This window comes from Meleagris gallopavo, chromosome 10, assembly GCF_905368555.1.
Source record: "Meleagris gallopavo chromosome 10, MGAL_WU_HG_1.1, whole genome shotgun sequence".
In the NCBI taxonomy this organism is placed as follows: Eukaryota; Metazoa; Chordata; class Aves; order Galliformes; family Phasianidae; genus Meleagris; species Meleagris gallopavo.
This window is the reverse complement of record NC_139413.1, coordinates 9,935,894-9,959,898: the sequence shown is the minus strand read 5'-3', so window position 1 is coordinate 9,959,898 and position 24,005 is coordinate 9,935,894. Positions and strand designations below refer to the sequence as shown.

Here is a 24,005-nt window from a genome sequence, read left to right as displayed (position 1 = left end):
CAGAAAATGAGCCGGAGACAAAGACAGACTAAATCTTAGTCTATCCCAGTTTTTCTCCATCCCTGCTATGAATTCCCATATCAGTAAGTCATTGATGTTTGGTTGGCTTTCTTCCCCCAGAGGCAACACTGTTTTCCACAGCATTCTGGTGGATCCATAACTGATCAGGAGCTCTAAGAATTGACATTCCTCATGCCCTTTGTGTCTCAGTTTCTTTATTTGTAGGAAAAAAGATAGAAGAATAGACAATAATGTCCATCTATTTCATCTATTTTTTAGGGGATATTATCTTCGAACTACCAGGGCATTTCAAAGTGAGTCCTAAGTTAATTTTTTTTTTTATACTTTTTAGGAATTACTAATTTACTAGATATCTCACACTTGTAAGAAATGTTACAACTTGTATCTGAAATTGATGTTTGTTTTGCCTCTGAGACCCTTGTTCATAAACTTACTAGAAGCTAAACCTGAAATTATATGCATGAAATATCATTACAACTGTATGGAAAATTCATTTTCTGTTTGTTTTTGTTTTGGATAGAAAAAAGAAAAAAGTACCCATTTATGCTTCAAATTTTTGCAAATACAATAGCAACTTTTAAAACACTGTTAATCTAGCAAAAATCTTTGAGAGCTTTATTTCATCATAGAGATGATACAGTAACATTAAAAGAAAGGAAAAGAAGAAGTCAAGTTAGACTACCATAGTCCCTCAGAAGAACAGAGAATTGCTGTTGAAGACAAATAAATCAAGTACAAGGAGAAGTAAGGTAAAGTATTATACTATTTGAGGGGAAAAAAAAAAAAGGCAATAATATTCTTTTTCAAGTAATGGCATTTATTCTTGCCCATCAATAGGAACAGTTTTTCCTGCATAGTACATTTATTTATATCTCAGAATGAAAGCTATACATGCGCAGCAGGGAATAGAAAAATCTAATGTGTTTCTATTATGAAGAGAATCTATACTTACAATTATCAAGGATTCAGATTAAGCCCATTTTAAAATACAGCCTGTCCTTAAATAAACCAGTACATTCAATCAATAAATGTTAAATCAGGTAGAGACAGAATTTTTAGAAATTCAAAATGTGGAGCATGGAGTTTATTTGTTTAACACCAACAAAACTTGCCTGTGGAGCAAATCCCATCTGCATTCTGGCTTGTGTGAGAGAGTACATACCTACATAGGTTCACTTTGCTGTCTGTAACAGAGTTGTTCACATGACCAGCCTACAGAAAAACAAACTATACAGAAAGACTCAGAACAAAGAGATTACACATCTGATGCACATTGTATTAATTCCATATCATGTCTGGGGCTCAAGAAGTATCCTGTCAGAAAGAGTGAAGACCTGACATACAAAAACAGTAGAACATTCCAGGCACAAAAGACAAAAATTAGAGAAGATGTAGGAGTACCAAGAAACTGAAGTAAGTTTTTGCATTTGGGAATACTGGAGAATGGAGATTTGGATTCATAAGTAAAATATTTCTTCTTCCTAAACAGTCTATTAAAGCAGTATGACATTTCCATAGTAATAGGTTTGGAAGGTACCCAATTGTGTGTGGACAGTCTTCAGTAGCTGGCAGTGGTACACAATGGGAGTTTATAATTTACATCATTAATAACAATGTTTTTCATTACTAAATCCCACACGGACTTGTTTTAATACACATTGTCATAAGGACTCCAGAAGTTTTATGTTTGCCACATAGACACAAGTGCAAGTGGAACTACTTGACAATAGAGGACAGGGTGAGAAAAAGACCAAGTGGAAAAAATTGTAGAGAAAAATCACATCAGACTCAGAGGACAAGACTTCTCATGGAATTTGTTTGACTTGCAGAAGCCACAAAGACTTAAATCTTGAACACTTCAGAGTTGGTTATAGATGGAGTCATTCCCATTTTTGGTCAAACAAAGTTTAAGGCTGTAAACATCTAGGTTTCCTGAGGATTTTCTGCAGGAGGAAAGGATAAGAGAGCTGAAGTCATCCCAGCAGTGTCTCTGCATGTGGCTCCATAAATATGCTTCAACAACTTAGAGAAAACTCTTTCTAATCTTCTGCTATACTTAAATCTACACGCCCACCTAACTTCCAGGAATGAACTAAGTTTATTTTTATGTCCAGATTAACAACATTTAGGTATATAACATTATCTCTTCAGTGTAGAGGGAACAAACACAAGGATAGAAGTACCTTGTACTTCAGACAAAATAAATGACTTCATATGTTACTTATAATCAAAATGAGGGATTTTTTTCAAAAAAAAAAATCAACTATTATTTTCATCTTGCTGCTTTCTTTAGTGCACAGAATAAAAAATAAATTTAAAAAGTCAATTAATTGAGACAAAATGGAAAAGAACAACGGAAGCAAGATATTTTGCCAAAAAAATTTCATTTGTGCACATCCTGATACTTACTAATATGAAGGCAGCTCCAAATGTAATGTCTCCTATTTATTCCCACCGAAACTGCAACAGATAAAAAGAGCAAAATAAGCTACTTGATAGAGCAAATCCTGTGTAATCTACTGTAGGGAACCTCATTTAGCAGGGGTGTAATCTCCAGAGAGACGTCCATTCAAACCCCTACTACTCTGTGATTTTGCAAATGCTAAGATACACCTTCCTTTTAGTTTCTTTGCTAACTTCAGGAATTGCAGAAAGATAGCATAGTGTCATGCAAAAATGCCTGTGCCCTTCAGAGACAAGACATGTAATATATGTATAAAAGAAAGGATCATCCCTGTTTGATGACAAATATTGCTCATGCTGTTTATAGAAAATAAGGCGTTCTCATAAGAGCTAATAACAGAAGAATAAGCTCACTTTTCTCTCCACCATAGTAATAGCATCATTGTTATCCACGCATTATTCAAATGCTTGGCTTCTGTAGTTGTGAGCATCTACACAAAGAGCTTTCAGTCTTGTGTTGGTTTGTAATGTGAAGCTCTGAGAAGGTGGTAGTATAACTTTCTCTAAACCCTTTCAGGCGCTTCTTATGCTATGTATCCAGGAGAGTATCTTAAGTCAGCAGACACAGCTCACACTGCTCTAATGCACTACAATTTACAGTTTGCACAGTTCAGGATTATAAGGTTGTCATTAGTTGTCATTATAATGAGTGAACAAGGCAATTATTGTAGACACCTTGTAAAGATTCACTGATAGGAGACAGGTTACATCCATCTTGCTGAGGACAACATGGTAAGGGACTCTATATGGAAAGTTCTCTGGTGACATGCAAATAATGGATTGGATAGAAAAGCACATGGGAGTTTTTAATACCAAGTAAGCAAATTCTTCAAGTTTTTAATTCATTCTAAACATGCTGGTAATTTCATTAATACGTTTGAAGTAAGTAAAAAAAAATAGTCTCTACTTCTGCACACTCTCATCCAGAGAAGTGCTAAGTGTCCATGGTAACCTCAAGCAAACATGAATACTAGCAAGAATTTAACCACAGCATCACAGGCTTGCCTGAGACCATACCATTTGAACAGACATAGTGACCTACTGAAGTATTTTCCTACTATCTTGATTTTTCTTTAACCCAATTCTTGTTTCCTTCACAAAGTTCCCCAGCTTACACTGGCAGAGGTACTACAGGGCAATGTTGGAGGCTGATATTTCTGTTCATAAATTAACAAGGGGACAACCGTTTTAAATTCTCCCTGATGATAATTAAATCCCTAAGCTAAAATTACCAGTTTATACCAAAATTTTATATTTTAAGAATACATTTTGTCATACTAGCAACCTTGAACAAAGTAATTTCAAGTATCTGCTTTGCTAGAGATTGTCTTACATTATGAGTTTCCTCCTCTTAGAGTCAAAGTACTTCTGACTTTCTGTCTCCACTTGTCTCTGTCTCCAGAAGTGCTCCTTTACTGTTCAGCTGCCTGTTGTATTTATCCATCCCTTAGGAAAGAGTTAAAGGAGTAAAGAGCAAAACATCTACAATTAAATTGCTCTTTAACTTGTTGCTGCCTCTTGGCAGCTGCAGGTTGTAATTCACTTCAGAAAGAATAAATATTGTAGGGTTTTACATTCATATTTTCAGTAGAAAAGAAATGCTGGGAGTCACAAATTGCTGCTGAAAAGCTAAGCATATTCAAGGACTAAAGATTATAGAGACAAGTGTCGTAAGTGTCTCTAAGACAAGAAACACTTCAAAAAATAAACAAAGAACCTATTTAGTCCCTAATGGCTTGCAGAAACTCCTAATTTCAGTACGGTGGGTTTAGAAGAGACTTGTGTGTCTGTCAATCTGCCTAAGCAGAAAGCAAACTTATATTACACAACTGAAAGAAGAAAATTGGAGCATACCTGTAAGGAATTCCTCCCCAGTAAATATCTTGCATAATTTAACCATCAGCTTGTGCCCAGCACAAAAGACTTGTTTTTTTATTCTGACTTTTATTAGCTCAAGGTTGTGCAGGTCTGTAACAAACATTTGCCCATCAGTGTATTTTGCATGTCTTATTCTCTTGACAAAAGCAAAGCAATTCAGCAAATAAACTTGAAAACACAATTGTTTGTCTACCTCTGGAGATCATCTAGTTCAGCCCCATGCTTAGAATAGAGTGGCTACTGCAAGTTACTCAGGACTGTGTTTAATCAGGTTTCGAATACCTCCAAAGATGGAGTCTTCACAACCTAAGACACCTCTTCATATATTTCATTGTCCTGACAGTAAAGAAGGGTTTTTTTTCCCCCTATCTTTAAAATGAATTCTCTGCATTTCAGTCTGCACCCTTTCCCTCTTGTCCCACTGTAATTGATCATTACTGAAAAGAGCCTGGCTCCATCCTCTTTACATCGTCTCTTCAGTATTTATAAACTCTGAGAGCTGATTTCCAGTTGGTTGGACCTCAAAAAGTTATAACTCATAAGATTACCCTTATCCAGGTGCAGAACTTAGAATTTTCCATTTTTGAATGCTTTGAGATTTCTGTCAACACTGAATAACAGCACAACCACTTGGTGTATCCAACACTCCTCCCAGTCCTGTCCTCAGCAAAGCTGCTCAAGATGCGCTCTGCCCCATCATTCAGGTCAGCAAGAAAGATGTTAAGTAGTATTGGATCCAGTATTCCTAAAGGTTAGTCTTACTAGTAAAGATCAAGTCCAAGAACGCAGAGTAGGCTTTGTCCCTGCAGGGTAGAGGGCATGAAAACGGTCCTTGGTAAGAGAAGAATTTGACTAGAAAACTTAAATGCTTTTTCTTGCATGTTCAAACAGCTCTCAAGTCTGGGAATTTCTCTCTAGCATAGCTTTTAAATAGCACTGACATAAAATCCCTTCACACGCCCAGAGAAAGCAAAACGCCTACTAAACAAAAGATAGTTCAGAATGATTTCTCCAGCTTTATTACAAAGACCCAGAATCAGTGTCATCCCACAGCGCATTGATTTCAGATTTTTTCAATCAAATTTCATATATGGCAGTCTTTGTGTTGCAAAAACACAAAGAGGTAGAGAAATACTTTCAGAGCATGCTATATCAGAACTGAAATAATTAAAGATCAAATACTACTTGCACCTCTCATAAATTGATGCTTGATTAAATGTGGACAAAAAATGAAGAAAAAAATCCCTCATCAGTGAGCTTGAACAGCGAAAACTAAATAGAGTAAATAAAGACAAATACATGAGATTAAATTTTTTTGATCTCTAAATCCCATAAGATGTTATTATAAACAAAAGTGAAACAATAAAGCCTGAAATAAATGCAGCTTGATTTCCTGTGGATTTGTACCTCATTATTTAAGCCCTGAGTTGAGCTTTTCCTCTGGTATGTGAATTTATAACCTTTCACAAAACATGAGCTCTCTCTACTGTTTTTCTCTCTTTTAAAGTGCTTATGGGGTCTTATTTTTTCAATACTACCAAGAACTCAATTATCTTTGATACTTCTGCCCTTCTGTCAAACTTGGTTGACGTCAGATATCGGGTTCAAAAGTTATTAGATGAGACATTCAGACAGATACACATAGATCAAAGAAATGCAAAAAAAAGTTATGTTTCTGTAAAGAAACAAGGCTAAAAATATTTAGAAAGATAAAAGATAGTTGTATGTATTAAATTTCATGGACAGGGAAATCTGTGACTCCTGCATGCTTATAATAATCTTAAGGAATAAGTCAGACTTCTGTTTTTCAGAAGAAAAAAAATAAAAATACAAAACTCTCTGGCAGCTAAAATTGTTTTGGCAATAGTACTCTGACCATAGAAATTCTCTACAAAATAACACCAAATATTACTCATGCTAAAGAAAATCAACTTCTTATTAAAATGATGTGAAAGTAGCAGGCTGAGCTCACAACATCATATAAGGACTTCAGGGTTCACTCCAGTAGTTTCTGAAGTGATCTCCACTTTCAAGACACTGGTAATCTGATTATTATTATTATTTTACCTATTTAGGTCAGATATAATGTGTAATTTTGGATTAAATTTAAAAGTACAGATAAGCTGACCCATTTTTATTCATCCTTCTACACTTTTTACATCTAAACAACATGGAGGCAGTGTATCCAGAGTTTACATTTTGATAAATAAAGCATACAAAGTAAGATTATTATATGAATTTTATAGCTTTTAATGCAAGGGTTATAGTCTCTTATTAGAAAAGTAGACTGCCTTGATTTTTAAAGATTCAAAGATTACTTCTCTAACACAGGCAATGTCTTTACATGTATTCATTTATGAAAGGAATCACAAATGAAAAGATTAACCTGACCACTGAGGACACATTTAATATAAGCCTACCTGAGGCTTGTCATTACCCGTATGGCATTGCTGACCTTGAAAAGCTTTCATGTTAACCAGAAAATGTGGTACAGATCTAGGATTCAGAACTCAAAAAAATGCATTTCTTTGTGACATAATTATCACGTTTCTGCCTTAAAATGACACCTAGCTTTGTTCTTAATAGTTAATTTATTCAATAGTCTTAATTAGAAAAAAAAAGCAGAACATTTATATGAATTCCAAGACTTTGTGACAAAAACAGCAAAGATAAAAATATCACACTGCCTAACCTTTCTTGACAGAGAAAGTCAAAGACAGAAGGGCACCTTCCAGCACCCATTCCTGAAGAGAAGTTAGTCTAGCAGAAATAGACTGCAAAAGGAGGCGTAGGACCATAAAGGGACAGGCTGAGTCCCATTTCAGCACCTGTGGTACCACAGCACTAAAGCTATGTGGTAAAACAGTGGATGGCATCTGAGAAATCAGCACCCTTAGGAGGGAAGCAGCCTTCTAACAGGAAAGCTTCCCAGCTTCCCTGCCTCTGAAAACTCTTATAGCTGACACTCTTCTGCAAACTTATATGTACAGGTCAATGTCTGATTTTTCATTAAGCAGCTTAAGTAAGAACCACAGCATTTTTAGCAGCAAGATGAATAAGTTTTATAAAAGTGTCCATATCACAGAGGTAAAAGTCTGATATTTTTCTTATTTTCAGGACTAAAAGCGGTTTCAGTTCCATGAGAGTGAATACCAATAAATATCAATCAATCAGTAAATAAAATTCTTACCTCAACATCTAATTCTTTGTGTATTTAGAATCAGTCTTTGCTTCTACTGAACCACTGGAACATACAATGCCTCTGTGCTTTGCACCTCTGAAAGCCTGCCTTCAAGAGAACAAAAACATTAGCAAGATAAAAAAAAAGAAAAATAAATAGACTGCACAATATGACATTTTTTTAGTCAGATGAATAAGCAGATTCAGCAAAATCAAACATTACTTCTCAGTATCTAACATTTCTCTGTGATTTCCATGGTTCATTTTTCTTGTACAACAGCAATCATAAGACATCTAGTTCTTTTATTTAAAGGTCATTATTCACATTCATTTATAATATGTGCATTCATTTATAATATGTTGCTTGAATTTATTCCAACACCATTAAATTGTAAGGATATGATTTCAAACAAAAGCAAGTTTTGCCCTTTTTCTTCTGAAACTCCCTTTTTAGCTGCATCTACAACAGTTTGGGATGGCTGAGATGTAATGCTGCAGTTCTCAGATTCTTAACTCAAACCATGAAAAGTAAAAAATATTGATAATTTTTCCACCAACATCACTGTAACAAGACAAACGAAACATACTCTCCATGGAAGTGAGAAAGCAGAGATGATAACATCAAAGATATATATATGTATATAACACACACACAATTATTATTTTTTAATCAGTCTAAGCTGTAAAATTCACACAAAAGACAGAAAAGGCAAAAATGGCAGCATATGTAGCATTTGCCCAGGGTACTTTTATCAGGGAGCTGCCTGAGCTAGGCTCTTCTCAGCAGCCCGTAGTTACCCTCAGTTCATGCTGGTCAGGTCTTTTACCAGGAGAGTTTTCCTTTCAGTATTTATGTAGTGCAGCAGGCAACTGTTTACCTCAGAGGCATAAAAGTAAATCCGGATGTGTTTGATCCATAGTGCCACAGTGGCTCTGTTGCCTATGGAAACAAAGGCTCCTTTTCAGGGAGTTCACACAAGAGGCCTTGAGATGCTAGAGAGAGCCATCTATTTCAGCCACTGTAATGTTAGTAGGTATTTTGCTGATATGTGTACATATATATATATATACATATATATATATGTATGTATAAAAACACACATGTACACACACATATATACGTATGTATATATGCTTATACGTGCCCCCAAAATTGTTACCTCTGTTATATTCCAGAACGATCAGATGAAATAGTTCCTAAGTCTCACATTAATTTTAAATTACTTTATTTAAACAACATAATCCCCCCTTTTAAAAAAATTAATATTTGAAATCTAATAGATGTTCAAGCTCTAACCATCTGTTTTTTTCCTCCACCTTACATAGTATAGGTTGTTACGTGCTTTGTGGACAGCAGCTTGGCAAATTTATTTTATGCTTACTCACAAATTTGGATTTTGTAGATGACCCTCAGGAGGAAGTATTGGGTAGTAGCAAAGAATGGCGCCAAAAGCACCTTTGCTAAAGCTTTCCTTTGAAAATTTCTTATTCTTGACTAGACTATAACTTCCTAAGCATCATTCAGATGTAGAATTCTGTACATTTTACATATAATTGATCAAGTATTTCACATTTCCACAAATCTTAGTGCACAGCATTTTTTACAGCTCTTCCCAGTGAGAGCTTGAGTGGGTACAAAAGGAATATGGTCAGATACAAGACTTGAATGCAAAAGGTATGACATTCTGCTCTCAGAACAATATTGGCTTAAATCTTCAGTTGCTGACATCTACAGCTCAAGCACTGGAAAGAATATGCTTCAGTATCTCCTCCCTTTTTATAGATATAAGAATATATTCAAAAAATTCATAGTCCATGTGACTTTGCTGAAGATCTCTAGTACAAACCTTCAGATTCCAATTTGAGAAGGCAAGTAGTAGCTAACAGCTCATTCTTTAATTGGCTTTTACCTACAATTTAGCTGTTTGTATAACATGCTTTTAACTTTTACATTGGAGCACACGTGTGCTTATATTACTAGATATATAAACGAATGGATAGTCCTTAATACCTTCACCTAAATTGGGCATCCTCAAGTTTACATTTCTGAGGAAGCTTTAGTTTACACATAGTAATAAGGTTTCACAATTTCAAGGAAATGGTTTTAATTCATTTAAATCCGAATACTATTCTTCATAAAGAACCTAAGGTCCAAGAAATCTTGAAAATATCATCTGTATAAATATTCAGATACATATGAGCCTAAAACTTCAGAAGCAGTTCTGTCAGTGGAGAAATTTTTCTCCACTTCACAATAGATGACTAAGATCACTTGAATGATGTACTGATAACGATGTACAGAAGAAGTACAAAGAGGAGAGGCTGGACTCATTACTAAAAAGAATTTATTACAAATATGCCTCACTTATTAGTTAAAAAAAAATCAATATGTTGGGTATAGTTCGTAAAATTCCCACATAGCATGAAAAAGACATAGTTTGTTAGTGACCTGAAATTTCCTTTACTTTTTTTCCACTGATTATGTTTGGGGATTTTTGTTTGCTCCTATTGTGTTTTCCTTAAAAAAAGAAGGATGTTGGAATTCAAACAAGAGATTCATGAGCAAACTTGTTTAAAAAATAAATCATTCTGTTGATCCTGAGTTATGCCACTATTTGGAAGAAAACAGCTGCTGGTAAATCCGAGAAAATATCAAATATTATAACTGACCTGTAAATAGATGCTGATTCAGCCACCTCTCCAATATAAAGTACATAGTACTTACAGGAAAATCTTACTGAAGACAACTGCCTTAATGCAAGGCTGGCAGGTTGGGGACAGGGAAAGCAAGACTTATTCAACTCACTGCTTCTTAGAGAAGGACAAGAGAACTGCTGGGTAGCAGCTAACTTCATTTCCCAAAGGAAATAAGGCATAAGCATTCCAGAAGCCACCTGAATGGTCAAGAGCTATAGACAACTCATGACAGCTACTCAGGATGTAATGGGATCATCTTCAAGAAAATACCTACCAAAACATATAGCCAGCTCTTCTGAGATATTTTCGGGTGTTTTTATTCCAAAGCTATGTTTGTTGCTACATCTATCTTTGGATTTGCCCTGCAGCCCAGATGCTTGTCCATGTACAATGTCGGAAAACACTACAGCAAAGACGTGTGAACACTGCAAGATGCCTAGCTTTTCTTAGCTTGCTATAATTTGTTACAACTTCTTTGTTTCATGACACAAGACCTTATGTCAGCACCAGAATCTTCTTGATGTCCAGAGTTGCATCTACTTGACAAGAATGCTTCTTGAATTCTCTCATGTCCAACATAAATTACAGAGTATTCATGCTGATTAACAGCTGGCAAGATTTAGGCCTCCTAGTAGATATACTTCACAAAGTAAAGTAGTAAATCTCAACTTATTTTCTCATAAAATGTATCTCCTAGATTGACAGTCTACTTAGATTAATTCAGGATTTCTCCCACTATGTAGACAATAGAGCAAAAGACAGAATGCTGTTTTCTAAAGGGGCAAATTACGTTACACATTTTTTGCAACAATAACAGCAATTTGCAATGTTTTTATTCAAATTACATTCAGGGTATCTGACAAAGCAATAATTATACAACAAATGCATCATCCTAAAAAAAAAAAAAAGAAATGTGAGAGAGCAATTATAAATAAATGGCAAAGGTCAGATGAACATGTTCAAACAAATGGAGTAACTAAACTTCTGAATATAATCTTAAAAGATATAAAGAAATATTTTTAAATGCAAGTCCAGCTTTAACTTCTAAAGCAATTTTTTAAATGTCTTCTTTATTTATTTATGTTTAAAATTCAGCCTCTAACAAGAGGAAGTAGAACAGATAAAAAAAATTACATGCATAAAGCAGGCATATTTGACAAGTTGGGTAATACATGAAAAGAACTTAAAGTATTATGTTCGGCTTAAAAGATTAAAAGATAGAAAAATAAAAAGTGTTCCTCTTAATTAGAGAAGCCATATGCTCTATGAAATAAATCCTGGTAGTAGGATAGCTTGTAATTACAACCTTATTTTTAAGCAGATCCTGTTAATTCTGTTATATGCTTTATTTCTTATTTATTTACTATAATATTAAGATCACAGTGTTGCTATGAAGAAGTGCACTTCACAGTTGAAATAATATCACAGAAGTAATTTTTCTATCCCTCCTCCTACAAACAAGAGATAATAAACACGGCTTTACACATTAAAGATTATTTTCTTGTCTACACTGAAAACAGAAAATAAAAATATGGAAAAAAAAAAAAAAAAAAGGAAAGAATCCCCATAATGAGTTCTCCTTGCTCTGAGTATCCTGCCTAAGTCAATACAATAATTCAAGGTATTCATATGGAAATAAACTTAGAGTATTGCTTATGCATTCTATAGCCAGAGAGATAAAATGGGGTAAGTCATCCAAGCGCCTAAGTCCTGAAATGTGGGAAATCACTTTTCTGTTGTTGTTGCTAACAGTTTTTAACTGAGTGGTATGAAGTTTTGTCATATGCTGTTAGAAAAACAAAAAATCTTTTCCTTAAAATTTACCCCATATTTCTCCCTTTTGAATGAGAGTATCTTTAATAAAATGCTGACCCCAAAACTCCAAAAAGTCACTGCCATCCTTATACATCTAATAGGAAAGCATGTAATGAGGTAATTTCACATAAGAAGCTATCATTTTCATAGAGATACAGATGTTTCTATAACTACATGATTTGTAAGCATCAATCACATCTTCTCCAGATCTCCTGACAGAACCAACATGATCAGCCTTATAGAAAAACAAGAATCAGCTCATAAGTACATTAGAAGCATAGTTCACTTGAAAACAAAACTTGCTGCGAAATTTAATGTAAATAAATTCAAGACAACATTTGATCACATTTTCAGTCCTGTGATGCTCACGTTCCCTTTCTTACCACACCTGAGCACCTCACAGGTTACTGTTCAACTTCCACATTTCACTGGTACTAGCACTTACCTGTATTCACTGTCACCAGTTCCACACGCACACATACTGTGCATCTCACTTCCCTTCAGGCATTAACATCAAGCAGCTGAAACAGGTTTATGCTAGTTCTGCTGTTCTGATTGCTAAGCAAAAAGGACAGGAAATCATTATAGTCAAAACATTTCTAAGAGAGGTCACTTTAATACAAAATTACATCAATCACCTCAAAGAAAAAAGTACATATCAATTGGTGTCATTCATTCGTGGGCAAGTATCAGCTTTAGTTTGAAAAAGTTAAGGTGGTTCTGGAGAAAAATCATTAAAAGTTAAACAAGTCTTTCAAGACAGATTTAAATCCCATGAAAGAAGGTAACATTCATAACTTGTTTCATATGATAATCAAAATGGTTTCTTGAAAACTTTTAACTGAAGACATTATGGTGAAAGTAGTGTGAATACAAGAGAACCAGTTAGAAAAAACGATATTAGGGATGAAGTATTGCTCATTCTTTACTCTGATCTGCTTACATTCACCATAGAATCCAGAATGTTAATTCACATATATGTGAGATGATACAAGTGAAACAGCTCAGAATTATTATACCTATAATGCATAATACATATTTGAGACTTAGACACACTAGAGAAAGCACCTAACTTCATACAAAATTTCGGGTGCTAATTTTGACACAGTCACATTTTAAGAATATATTTTGTAATTGTAGACAAGCCTAAACTGCCTAAACTTTTTTTGCAATGGCTAATGTATCTGTATTATAAATGAGGTCCCAGATTTCAGCCATTAGTACTCACTTGTGACAGGTAAAGTCAATAATTAAACTTCCAGTGACTTTAGCTGTACAGGACCATGCCCATATGTCTTAATTCAGTATGTAACCCACTTTTATGCATGTCAGAGTACATAAGCATATGTTTAGCTTTAAATATGAATTTAAATGTCACTGAAAACCTTGATCATACGTTAAGTGATTTGGTGAAGAAGGGTGTTTGAATAGTTTGGAGATTGTTACAAAGGCAGTGGATTCAACATGTGAAAAAATTCTAGTTAAATGCTATATATTTAATAATCTCTCTCTGTATAATTTACAGACATACAAAGACACAGAAAACAAAATAATTGTAAAAAATTTTCAAAAACAAGGTAAATCACAAATCTCAACAACTTTTCCCTATGTGCTGTAACAAGGTCCATATTCCGTGACATTAAAACTACCTTGTACCTGAAGAGTTTTAGCTGGTGGGATTAGTCAGCTGCACAAGTTTAATTCTAATTGAAGGTTTTTACAGGGTTAAAGGCAAGCCTTATAAATTTGTATGTATGTTATCATTTTAAATAAACCTCCTCAGTTGTTTTAATTTTGATCAGTCTGCAACATATCCATAAATGGATTTGTAAATTCAAAACGTATTCAAGCTGCTTGATTTCAAAACAGCTAGAACACCGCATTTTGAAAAGGCTGGTTCAAAATGGAATGTCACTGAAGAGATTACAAATGAAGGATCAGTGAAGGAAAAGAAGGACGCTCCAGTGAGAAGTACTGTGAAAAGAGAGCTGAGAACATGAAAGAAGAACAACTGAGTGAGAAAAAAAGAGAAGCACAGTGAGAAAAAAAATAATAAAAATCTCACATAGTGATGATTAAGGGGCAAGAAGCTTACACTGGCCACCAAGCTGTGCCATCATCTCTTTCTGAGGGCCAGTATACTCACGCAGCATTAATCTGGCAGAGTAGTAGCTTTGAGAGGAGGCTCACTCAAGAAAAGTTTACTATATCAGAATTACAGCTCATCAGCTGCAAAATACCAACTTACAAGACTTGCAGCTCATGCTCCATGCTTTTGTATCTTCTTGTCAACTGTGTACAACCAATATGCATGAATACATCAAAGATTTCAGCCACTTGAAAACAATCAATCTTTTCTAATTCGGTAGTGCAAACTTCCTAATTCAGAAGCGCACCTGAGCCACTAAATTTGCCATCAAGTTCACAAACTCACACTGTGGTATCTACACTGGAGCCATTCTTGAAGATATGCAGCTGCCTTGAAGTGCTGCAGATATGCTGTTACTGCGTGGCCCTGGAAAAGTCATTGTCATTTAGCAGCAATGGTGGAATCTGTACTGCTTTCTTTCTGGTTTTCCCAGACATGCTTTTAAAGGAGATTGTAGTAATTAGCCCTAAATGTGCTGTAAAGAAATGTAGAACACATCCAGCAGGTAAAGGTTTTTTAGAATTCTCTGCCAAACAAAGAATGAATTGTCTGGAATACTGAGAACGCTTTACTTATTAAAAATGAAAATGGGGCATTGTATCAGTGGAATATAGTTTATTGTGTTCTGTCAGTGAGACATATGTAATTATATTATGAAGGTACAGATTCAGACTATAAAATCAACTTTGCATTTCTCTTAATAAGAGACCGTTACAGAAGTAAATTAAGTTTTCACCACTGTACTCTTAATAAGAATAAACTATTTTGATTCTCTTTGCTAAAGAAAAAGTTCATAGAGTGCAGAATTTTGTATAATTTTGATATTGGGAAAGATAACAGGAAGGGTAAAGATATACAAAGACAACTAGCATTTCCATAAATTAAAAAAAGTAAGTAAAAGAAAGAATAAGCCTTTGATACTTCAATTGTATTTTCAAGAAATAAAAGAAACAAACTTGTAACTCCCCAAGAAGGCAGTAAATATAGACACTGAAAAATCACAACACCATTTGAAAAGAAATCAGAATCTTATTTTATGACCATAAGATTACGGCCTGCCTCTTTTATTATTTAAGGGGTCTTACTTTTCTATTCAGTCAAGAAGACTTCAAGGTCAAAATGTCTATACGTTTAATGCCACTTTAGATGCCAATGAAGGGAGATTACAAGAAGAATGAGAAGCCTGGGGCTTAACAGGCTTCTCTTGGATAAATGCACCTGGTAAGGGCAAGGTTGTATAAATGAAGAGAATCCATCATCCGACATTGTTGCACTGGATTTATTTACATTTAAGAAAAAAAAGAATAATACAAACTAGTGAAATGTTTGAAGATCATCTGTATGCAGAAAACAATTTAACAGTAAAGAAATGTGCAATAATAAGTCATATTCTTCCTTCTTTTCAAGAAGGGGGCAAGGATTTCTTAAGGGAACAGATGAAGACGGTTTGATGTCTTCATCTGCAAATGAGACTAAACTGTTTTCAAATTAGTATAGTCTATTTCCTGGAAATATAAAGAGATTCAGAAGGTAACCCAAGACTCAAGGGAACTTGGTTGGAATCTAAGAACCCAGGAAAAAACTTATCAACATCTGAAAAACACTGTTAAATCTATTAGCATCAAAAAATATGCACTGAAGTGTACAATCCTAGGAAGTGTTTTGAACATTTTTCCAATGTTCACCATCAAGTCAGACACAGATGTGGAGAGAAGTTACCCTGCCATTAAGCCACAGCATTCCGTAATAGAGTTATGGTCAGAAATCTTTTCCAGAAACACAGAGTAAGAATTGTTTCTCTTGCTTTGGCCGAATGGATCTTTTAGGACTCCACAAGGTCCATTTTCCTCAAGGATAGAGTTGTTTTTTTCCCCCTATTAACTTGCTGGATTTATAATTTACCTCGTATCTAATTGGTCATTATCTTATCTTTCTATAACTAGAAGCTTAACATGCTCATGAACAATTTGTTCTGTTAGGCATAAATGCTGCATTAAACTCAACTACTAGAATTCAAGTAAAGAGAGTACAGATGCTAATGTCCTTTTCTCAGTACTCTGATGGAAGTAGAAATTTTCTGCGAAGCTCAAGGTCTACAGGACATACTTTCCATCCGTTTAGTATCTTCCTTGTTCAGAATCAGTGATGTTCTTCTCTGGTATGCAAAGCTAACTAATGCTAACATCAACTACATCAAAGAGGGAATTATTACTATTATTACATCAAATTTCACTGTCATTTGAGAAGATCGTACCTTTGCTTAGAACAATGAACTGCTATAATGGGATTAAACATTTAGGAAGGCAAAAAAAAAAAAAAAAAGAACTGGTGCAGGGGTTAGGAAACTACTCAATTTCAGGAAGTAAAAGGTGTCAGAAAGGAAGAAGAGCCCTTTACAGGGGTACTTAATTGAGAAAAGATACTGAGACCAATGACCAAAAGACAGATATGGAGCAGACAGAGCAGCTGGACAGAAGATTTAAGGTATCAGAGTTTGACCGCTAGTTCAGTGTTAACAAATCACTTTGTTTACATTAGTTTCTCTGCCAAGAAGACCCCACACACTAATGGAAAATTCTACAAGCACATACGCAAATAAATGAAACAAACATTTCTTATTATGAAGCAAATATATTCCTTACATTATACTGCAGCATTCGTCTTTCACAGTAATACAGGAATTTTTTTGTCCACGAGAACTCCCTTATCTTTTCTAAAGATAAAGATAAAATTTAGATCTTATCTAAATCTTTTCAACATAGCACATCTCTCATGTAGGACAAATTATGGGCAGAGTACTTTCTGCCAGAATGTTGTCCTATCATATTTGTCGTCTCAGCCATGAGACGTCAGGAAACCAGAATCAGCAGGAGCAGATGTTGAAATATGTATTTTTATAACAGAATAATACATACAAGAGATTGACACCCAGCACCACTTCCAAAAGGCACCTCAGCATCAGGATGGAATTTGAGTATATAGTGAGCAAATACTCACTGTGGTCTCATTCTCATTCTTCTCCATCACATAGCTTGTAGATTGCTGTGCTTTATTATTTGTTGGACTAAGCACTTCACCAATTACAGAAGACAAGACAAAGGCTATGTAGTGCTCAGAGAACCTAATATATGCCCTTGTTTGCAGAAGTAGCGTAAGACCTACAAACAACTGAAGTTGCACGGTTCTCCGCTAACATTCTTGTCAAAGCTTAATATATTCTTTCATATATAAGAGCAAGAGGATCAAGCCGGTATTTTGTTTCCTAAGTGCTCCAGAAATGTGGACATCTCAAAGTACAAAAGTGGATGGAGAAGTAAGTGCCAGAGACATGCTGAGTCTGAGCCCACCGAAGTCAATGAAAAGACTGTTTTAAAAACCACAGGGTTTTGGATTGAACTTTAAATCAAGTTCACTGATTTAGCCCTGGGGAAGTCTGATGTGATTCATTATATAAAGGCAGACACGGAACAAAATTCTTCTACATGTTTTTGGGAGAAACAGGAAGGTAATCTTTGTGAAAGCTGCAGTCTTACTATCAGGTTTGCAGATACTAAAACAGCAGAGCCAATGGTTCCCCATTCTGTCTGTGGTTTTCTCCTGACTATATCTGCATTTATATCAACACTTTCAGCATTATTAACATCATAAAAGACAGACCTCTCAACTGGAATAAGAATACCTGGCTCCCATCTACTTTCCCTTTCTGGTTCATCAGATAAGGCATTTGCTTCTTTTACTGCCCAGCTATAGAAATGAAACATGAGAAGAACGCATTCTCATAAATTACAGAAACAAAATAAGAATATTGAAACAGGAGAAGTCAAGGTACTCCTATTTTACTCACTTTTTAAACTTCAAGCCTAGCTGATAGCAGGTTGTAATGCTTCTGTATTACACTAAAAAGGCAAAATAATTAGCCAAATATGATTGCAGGTTAACATTATCCCTTCTGCAAAAATCAGTACACTCATATATGTCTTCTGATATCTTCAAGGAAGACATGACTATACCCACAAGAGAAACTGAACACATGCAGTAACGTTTACAGAGACCTTATTCTATTAACATATTCCATCAAGGTGAATGTGTTCTTGTGTGCTATCCAGTGCAAGGCCTACAAATCACTGGAGTTCTCAAACCCCAGTTGCACAGGATATATTTACGGGCACAGAAACACAAACTGCCTATTGCAATATATCTTTTAGCATAAGGAACAGCAGTGCCCAGGATTTTCTTTTTAAATGATGAAAAGTTCAAACTCATACACATCTCCAAGTAATGGACAAGTACTTCATTTGAGGAACTTACGTACATCGATGCATAGTAATAAAGTATCCAACTTCAGAAATAAAGCCCCTTGCTGTTGATTATTGTGCCACCTTGAGCAAACTTATTTTGTGAGATTTTACTTCCTGTTCTTTATAGGAGGGAGGTAGTTGTCTCCCTTTGAAAACCTTAAAGAAAGATAAATCAATTGATTTTCACTGCAAATAGATACTGATTTATTGGTACCCAAAAATAGTTACATATCTGATAAATAGAAAATGTCCTTCCACGTGACTAGGTTCAAGCAGGAAGATTGAATTAGAATTAATTCAGGTCTCATGACATGGAAACCCATGCTCTAACCTTTCTGATGGTTTAGACAGGAACAAGATAAAAGTTCTGATTTTATTGTTATTATTTTGCTGTCCAGAGACCTTAGACGGCAGTTCTCTACAAGACAAGAGAAAAATAGCAAGTAAATGAGTCATGAGGGCATGATTTAGTTTGGAAGGGGTCACATAAGATTAGTATCCTGGGTTGCCCAAAAATAAATTTAACTATCGTAACTGTGAGCATCAGATTTGAAAAGAACGAATGGGTGAGAGCTCAGGAGGGAGTTTCTTTCGTTTCCTCTGCCTATGGGAAGAAGGCTATGTGAGAAAAATACAAAACCTACTGATTCATACCTATCTATTAGTCATACCTCTGTTGTGCTGGTTGCTTATTCTGTAGACATTCTCCATTGTATAAATAAGGAGTACTGCCTGAGGGCTTAATATAGTATGTCTTTGTACCTTTATTTTCCAGTTCTCTTTCTAACTCCTAATCATTTAGCACTTTCATTCATACATTTTATATTTCAGCAGTTACTAAATTCTTTAGTGAGAATTTAACACAAAAAGTTTGTGCAACTCACTAGTACTTTCTAATTAAGCGTAACTGGAACTTTTTAAACAGTGAATGGCTGTGCATTTTCAATAGAAAAAACAGTTTCTTCTACAGATTTTTAGAGCAAAAAATATATTCAACAAACAATCATTGAAAAAAAAAACAGAAAAATTATTATTATTATTATCTACATATAAGAATAAATGTTAATTTCTGAAACTACTTCATGAAAAGGTTGTCTGAAATTTCTCAAGGCATTGCTTTGCTGCTGTTTTTGGTGCTTATTTTTTTTTTTTCAACTTTTTTTCCTCTTTGAATAATATATTCAAAGAAAATATATTGACTTGGTTATAGCTTTTGAAGAGAAATTCTATTTTCCATTAGGCTAAAAGATATGCTTATACCATGAATTTAATCATTCAACAAAGAAAATATTGGGGTAGGGGTATAAAGGATAAAATTCCAAACTTCCTTGCCATAGATTTCTGATCTCTCCTCATATATTATTTAAGGTCATGCAAAAGACTAGTCAGGAGTGCTACTTCATATTCTGCTCCCTTGTTTTTTGTGGGTTTTTTTTTTTTTTTTTTTTTGTTTACTAACAGTTACTGTTAAGTAAAAAGGAAAGTTACATGTGTTTATTTAACCTAAAGCATGAAAGTTTTCATAACTTGATATTTTTACGCCAAAAACTTGTTCATACTCTCTGAAAGCAGAAGAATCTGACTACTTACACACCCAAATTTGCAGTCAAAAAATTCATCAGCAATATGTGATTTGACAAGGAGAGCTTTAACAGTGTTAAGTCATTCTGTCTATGTTAATGTTTACATTTCAAGTCAAGGGTACAAAAACTTTGCTGATGTATTTTCAAATTTATTAATTGTGATTGGTGCAGAGATGTATTGGTGTGTGTTTCACCTCATGCTAATAATGAGGTTTCCTAGCTCCCATTTATTCTGCTCTTCCAGCTCTGATATGAAAATAGTTAAGCAGAAGAGTTAATACAGTAATTTTCTTTTGGACTTTTTTTCCTGATAAAAACATGAGGGAGAGGTACTACTTTTTTTCTCTGATTTTAATGGCTTTTGTATCAATATTACTAAATCAATATTTGCCTAAGACAAAACAGACTAAATTCAGGAATGGTTATTCAAGGAAAATGTGCTTCATCTTCATTTGGAGATCAGTCCCAGTACAATTCTACCAGTTCTTTCTTTATCATTTAGCTCAGTGAGCATTCACCCACACAAGAACTTTCCAGTGACCACACAGACTAGTTTCACGTGCCACATTTATGGAGGGCAACATTTATAACCATGTTGATAACTTGCATATCCTTGGTTCTACCTAGTTAAAAAGAAAAGTACAGTACTAATCTGAAACCGAGCCCTCTGGCTAGGAGAACTATGTATAAACCTTCCTCTCTTCTATGAGTACTGCACAGTTGTAGTCTCCACAATACTTTAAGCAAGAGTAACCATCTAAACATGTGGCATTCAACACAGACTGCTACTGTGAATAATTCTGTTTCTGTTGAAGTCTTGCATCAGCAGAGCTTCTAACATTCTCCCTTAGGGAGAGAACGACAAATTTGGCCAGACCATTACTGCAACCAGCAGCACTGAAGCCAATGAGAGTTTTTTCACCAACTTCAATTGACGTCACGTTAATCAAATAGATGCAGTGAAAACTTAAAGCTCCAACTTCAAGAACACATCCTCTCTCTTCACGTGGTCACTTCCTTCTTTTACTCTTTGCCAAGTTTTCAGATTCTCTTAATGTAATAGACGTCTCCATTGAAGTCAATTGGCTTCTTTGATGTGTTTGATTAATTGTCATTACAGAAACTGCCTACATATTCATCCTTCTTGTCTCAGTCAGGTTATGCCCATTAAACACAAGCCTAGTCATCCTTCACTGCAGTTCCCATTCTTGAGAAGGAGGAGCACTGTCACTTTCATTTTAGTTTTCCCAGCTTTATTAATTTGTATTTTTCCAGATCAGTTCTTCTTGCTCATGGCAACACTACCTGCTCTTTGGGTCTAGCCTAAAGAACATACTTTGATATATTAGTTGTCTTGGCTAGAGGTACCCAAATCCCTGCCTGTTTTGCATCCTGAGTTTAAAGAGAAAAGGTTTGCCTATCCTTTAATTCTCTTAACGTTAATTCAAGTCTGTGTCAAACATGAGTCATTGACAGATTAAAGTAAATCTGTCACAGTGAGATTACCATGAACACAAAACATTGCTCAGCATGCACCGTTTTCCTTCAGTGTGGGCTCAGATGAAAGTATAAAAATCATGATAGGTTTGACTTGATAAATAAAAGAGGCTCTGTGTCATATATCAAATGCTAATTAATGGGGGAAAAAAATATAAATCAGATTTAATATTTTCTGTAATTCACTGTGTAAATTACTGATCATTCTATGTGAAAATCTCATGTCTTTGCCAAGGTTAAAAGTTTTAGTTTGATAACATTGTAGGTAGTACAGGGGAAGAAAGTATCAGGCTTCTGTAACACATGAAACTGAAGCGAAATATATTGATCCAATCCTGGGATTGCTCCCTGTACATATTGTAACCTAATGAGAATGAATGACAATCTTTTATCAGGCAGAACACAAAAACAAAATTTAAATAAAAGAAAAATGGAACTGGTAATAAGCAAGATGTAATCAGGTGTTGCAGAGGAAATTTTAAGTTTTAATCTATCACCAGAAACATTACAAAATAAATATTGCAGAAAGAAAGAACAATGATGAAATGCCTTATCATCATTTTTAATTAATATCTGGGTTTCCCTTTCAAGTCTTTGCAGATCATGTATTCTTCTGTCAATGTCTTTACTGTTTTTATTAATATTTATTGGCTATTATAATCAGCAAAAACAATCCCCCAAACGACAAAGATCTTGGAATTTGTTTCATCAGATGAGATTTCAGAATAACCAACTAAATAATAAAGACCTGAAAATGACACTACTGCACTGGAACAGCCACATCTCTTTCTAAGATCCATTACACATCTATATGCATTAAGCTGTTTGTCTGCTGACAAAACTCACTTCCATTGAGAGAAATTATTGAGACATTCGGAACAAGAAACCTCTTAGACAAGCAGTAATCTTCATTATCAACTCATCTTATTTCATACTACCAGCAACATATCACATCATTTTGACACTTACTGTAAACTACTAGTCCAGGGATAAAAGCAATTAATGCTGAGGCCATAAGTCAGGAGGAAAAAGCTTTTGGTAGCATTCATTTGCATTTCACTCTGTGGTACCTTCTTTCCATATAGGAAATATTATTGGGTGTATTTGACCCTTTTCAACTCCTAATGCACATAAAAGAAATCAGAGACATCGTAATCCAATCTGGCTGTAATCTATAAACAATGGGGAGAAAAAAATCATTGTAATTACAGCCTATACGAGTTACTTCTTACTGCTCTGAAATAAGAATATCATTTAAAAAATTCCTATCATCAGAATTTGCACAGTTGAGAAATGTATTGCTAGACAAAATCATTTACAACTCTGAACTTCATCGTTTACATGATTAAATCTTCTTGCAGCTTGACATGTTAGCAAAGTGTTTGAACCTTTGAAAGGAAGCATATCAAAACACAAAAGCACACTGAAGCTGAAGATGAAAGTTTGAAATTTGGCAAAATATTTCATAGAAAGTAGATGCTCGGTAACCCCATACTGTGACTTGATACACTGCAGGAAGGAATTGGAAAATATCCCCAGGCTATATACAGAGAAAAAAAAAACACAGAGAAACATGTTTGTCAGAATTCATTATAGATCTCCTCATTTTGGATTAAATTGTTCCTTAGTGTAACAACACTTTTGATTCTATAACATTAACATTATCTACATGAGAGGCTTGAGTCTGTTTTTGGTAATCACATGATGCTGTTCCATATAGCAGAGATAGCTAATGAAAAATGACTGGTCACGTTCCAATACTTGCACTTCATTTTTATCCATTAAAGATTTTTTTAATTGGTTTTGGTACAAGACAAGAAGGGTCTTAGAAAGGAGCGACCTCATGTCACAAGAGAGAGTGATTGCTGATTATGAAGGGTTCCCTGCACTGCCAATAAGTAAATTTACGAAAACTAATCTGCTTTTTTTGGTCAAACACTAGGAAAGAGAGAATTCAATTTAACAAATAATTTTTAAAAACTTGTTTTATTTTAAAAATGTATTGCTCCTAATTTTTGTATTGTAGATGAACAGTTTTAATTTAACTTGATTAGAAGCAGTATAGAAAAGGCAGAATTTTTTTTTGTTTTTAGTACACTTTCCTAATATTTAGAGGGTGGTAATATATCGTGCTAGTGATACCACTTAAAACCAAGGGGATGAAAGATCTACAAAGAGCACAAAAAGATGAACCATCATCATTGGCAGTAAGTACTGGCATTTTCCCTATTGCCTATAGAGACTACTTTCACTACTGATTTTTTTTTTTGTTCAGTTACTTTTTTTATTTGTATTTCTTTTTATTCTCTCACATAGTCATACATATCTTACTTACGTAACTATAGAAGTCAAGACTCAGCAGGACATCCTATAAAATCTTGAAACATTATGGAAAATGTTGGCCAGGAAGCAAAGATCTTATTC

General features: G+C 34.7%; 1 long non-coding RNA gene across 1 annotated transcript in view; it reads right to left on the bottom strand.

The window, feature by feature from the left end:
- Positions 1-221: 221 nt before the first annotated feature.
- LOC104912293 (uncharacterized) overlaps positions 222-24,005 on the bottom strand; it is a 263,844-nt gene continuing 240,060 nt past the window's right edge. The window contains exons 16-20 of the long non-coding RNA XR_014885083.1: positions 12,500-12,612; positions 7,553-7,651; positions 4,339-4,452; positions 2,431-2,481; positions 222-1,964 (exon numbers count right to left, since the gene is read on the bottom strand). This is a non-coding gene — a long non-coding RNA (uncharacterized LOC104912293). The remainder of the gene's footprint in view (positions 1,965-2,430; positions 2,482-4,338; positions 4,453-7,552; positions 7,652-12,499; positions 12,613-24,005) is intronic.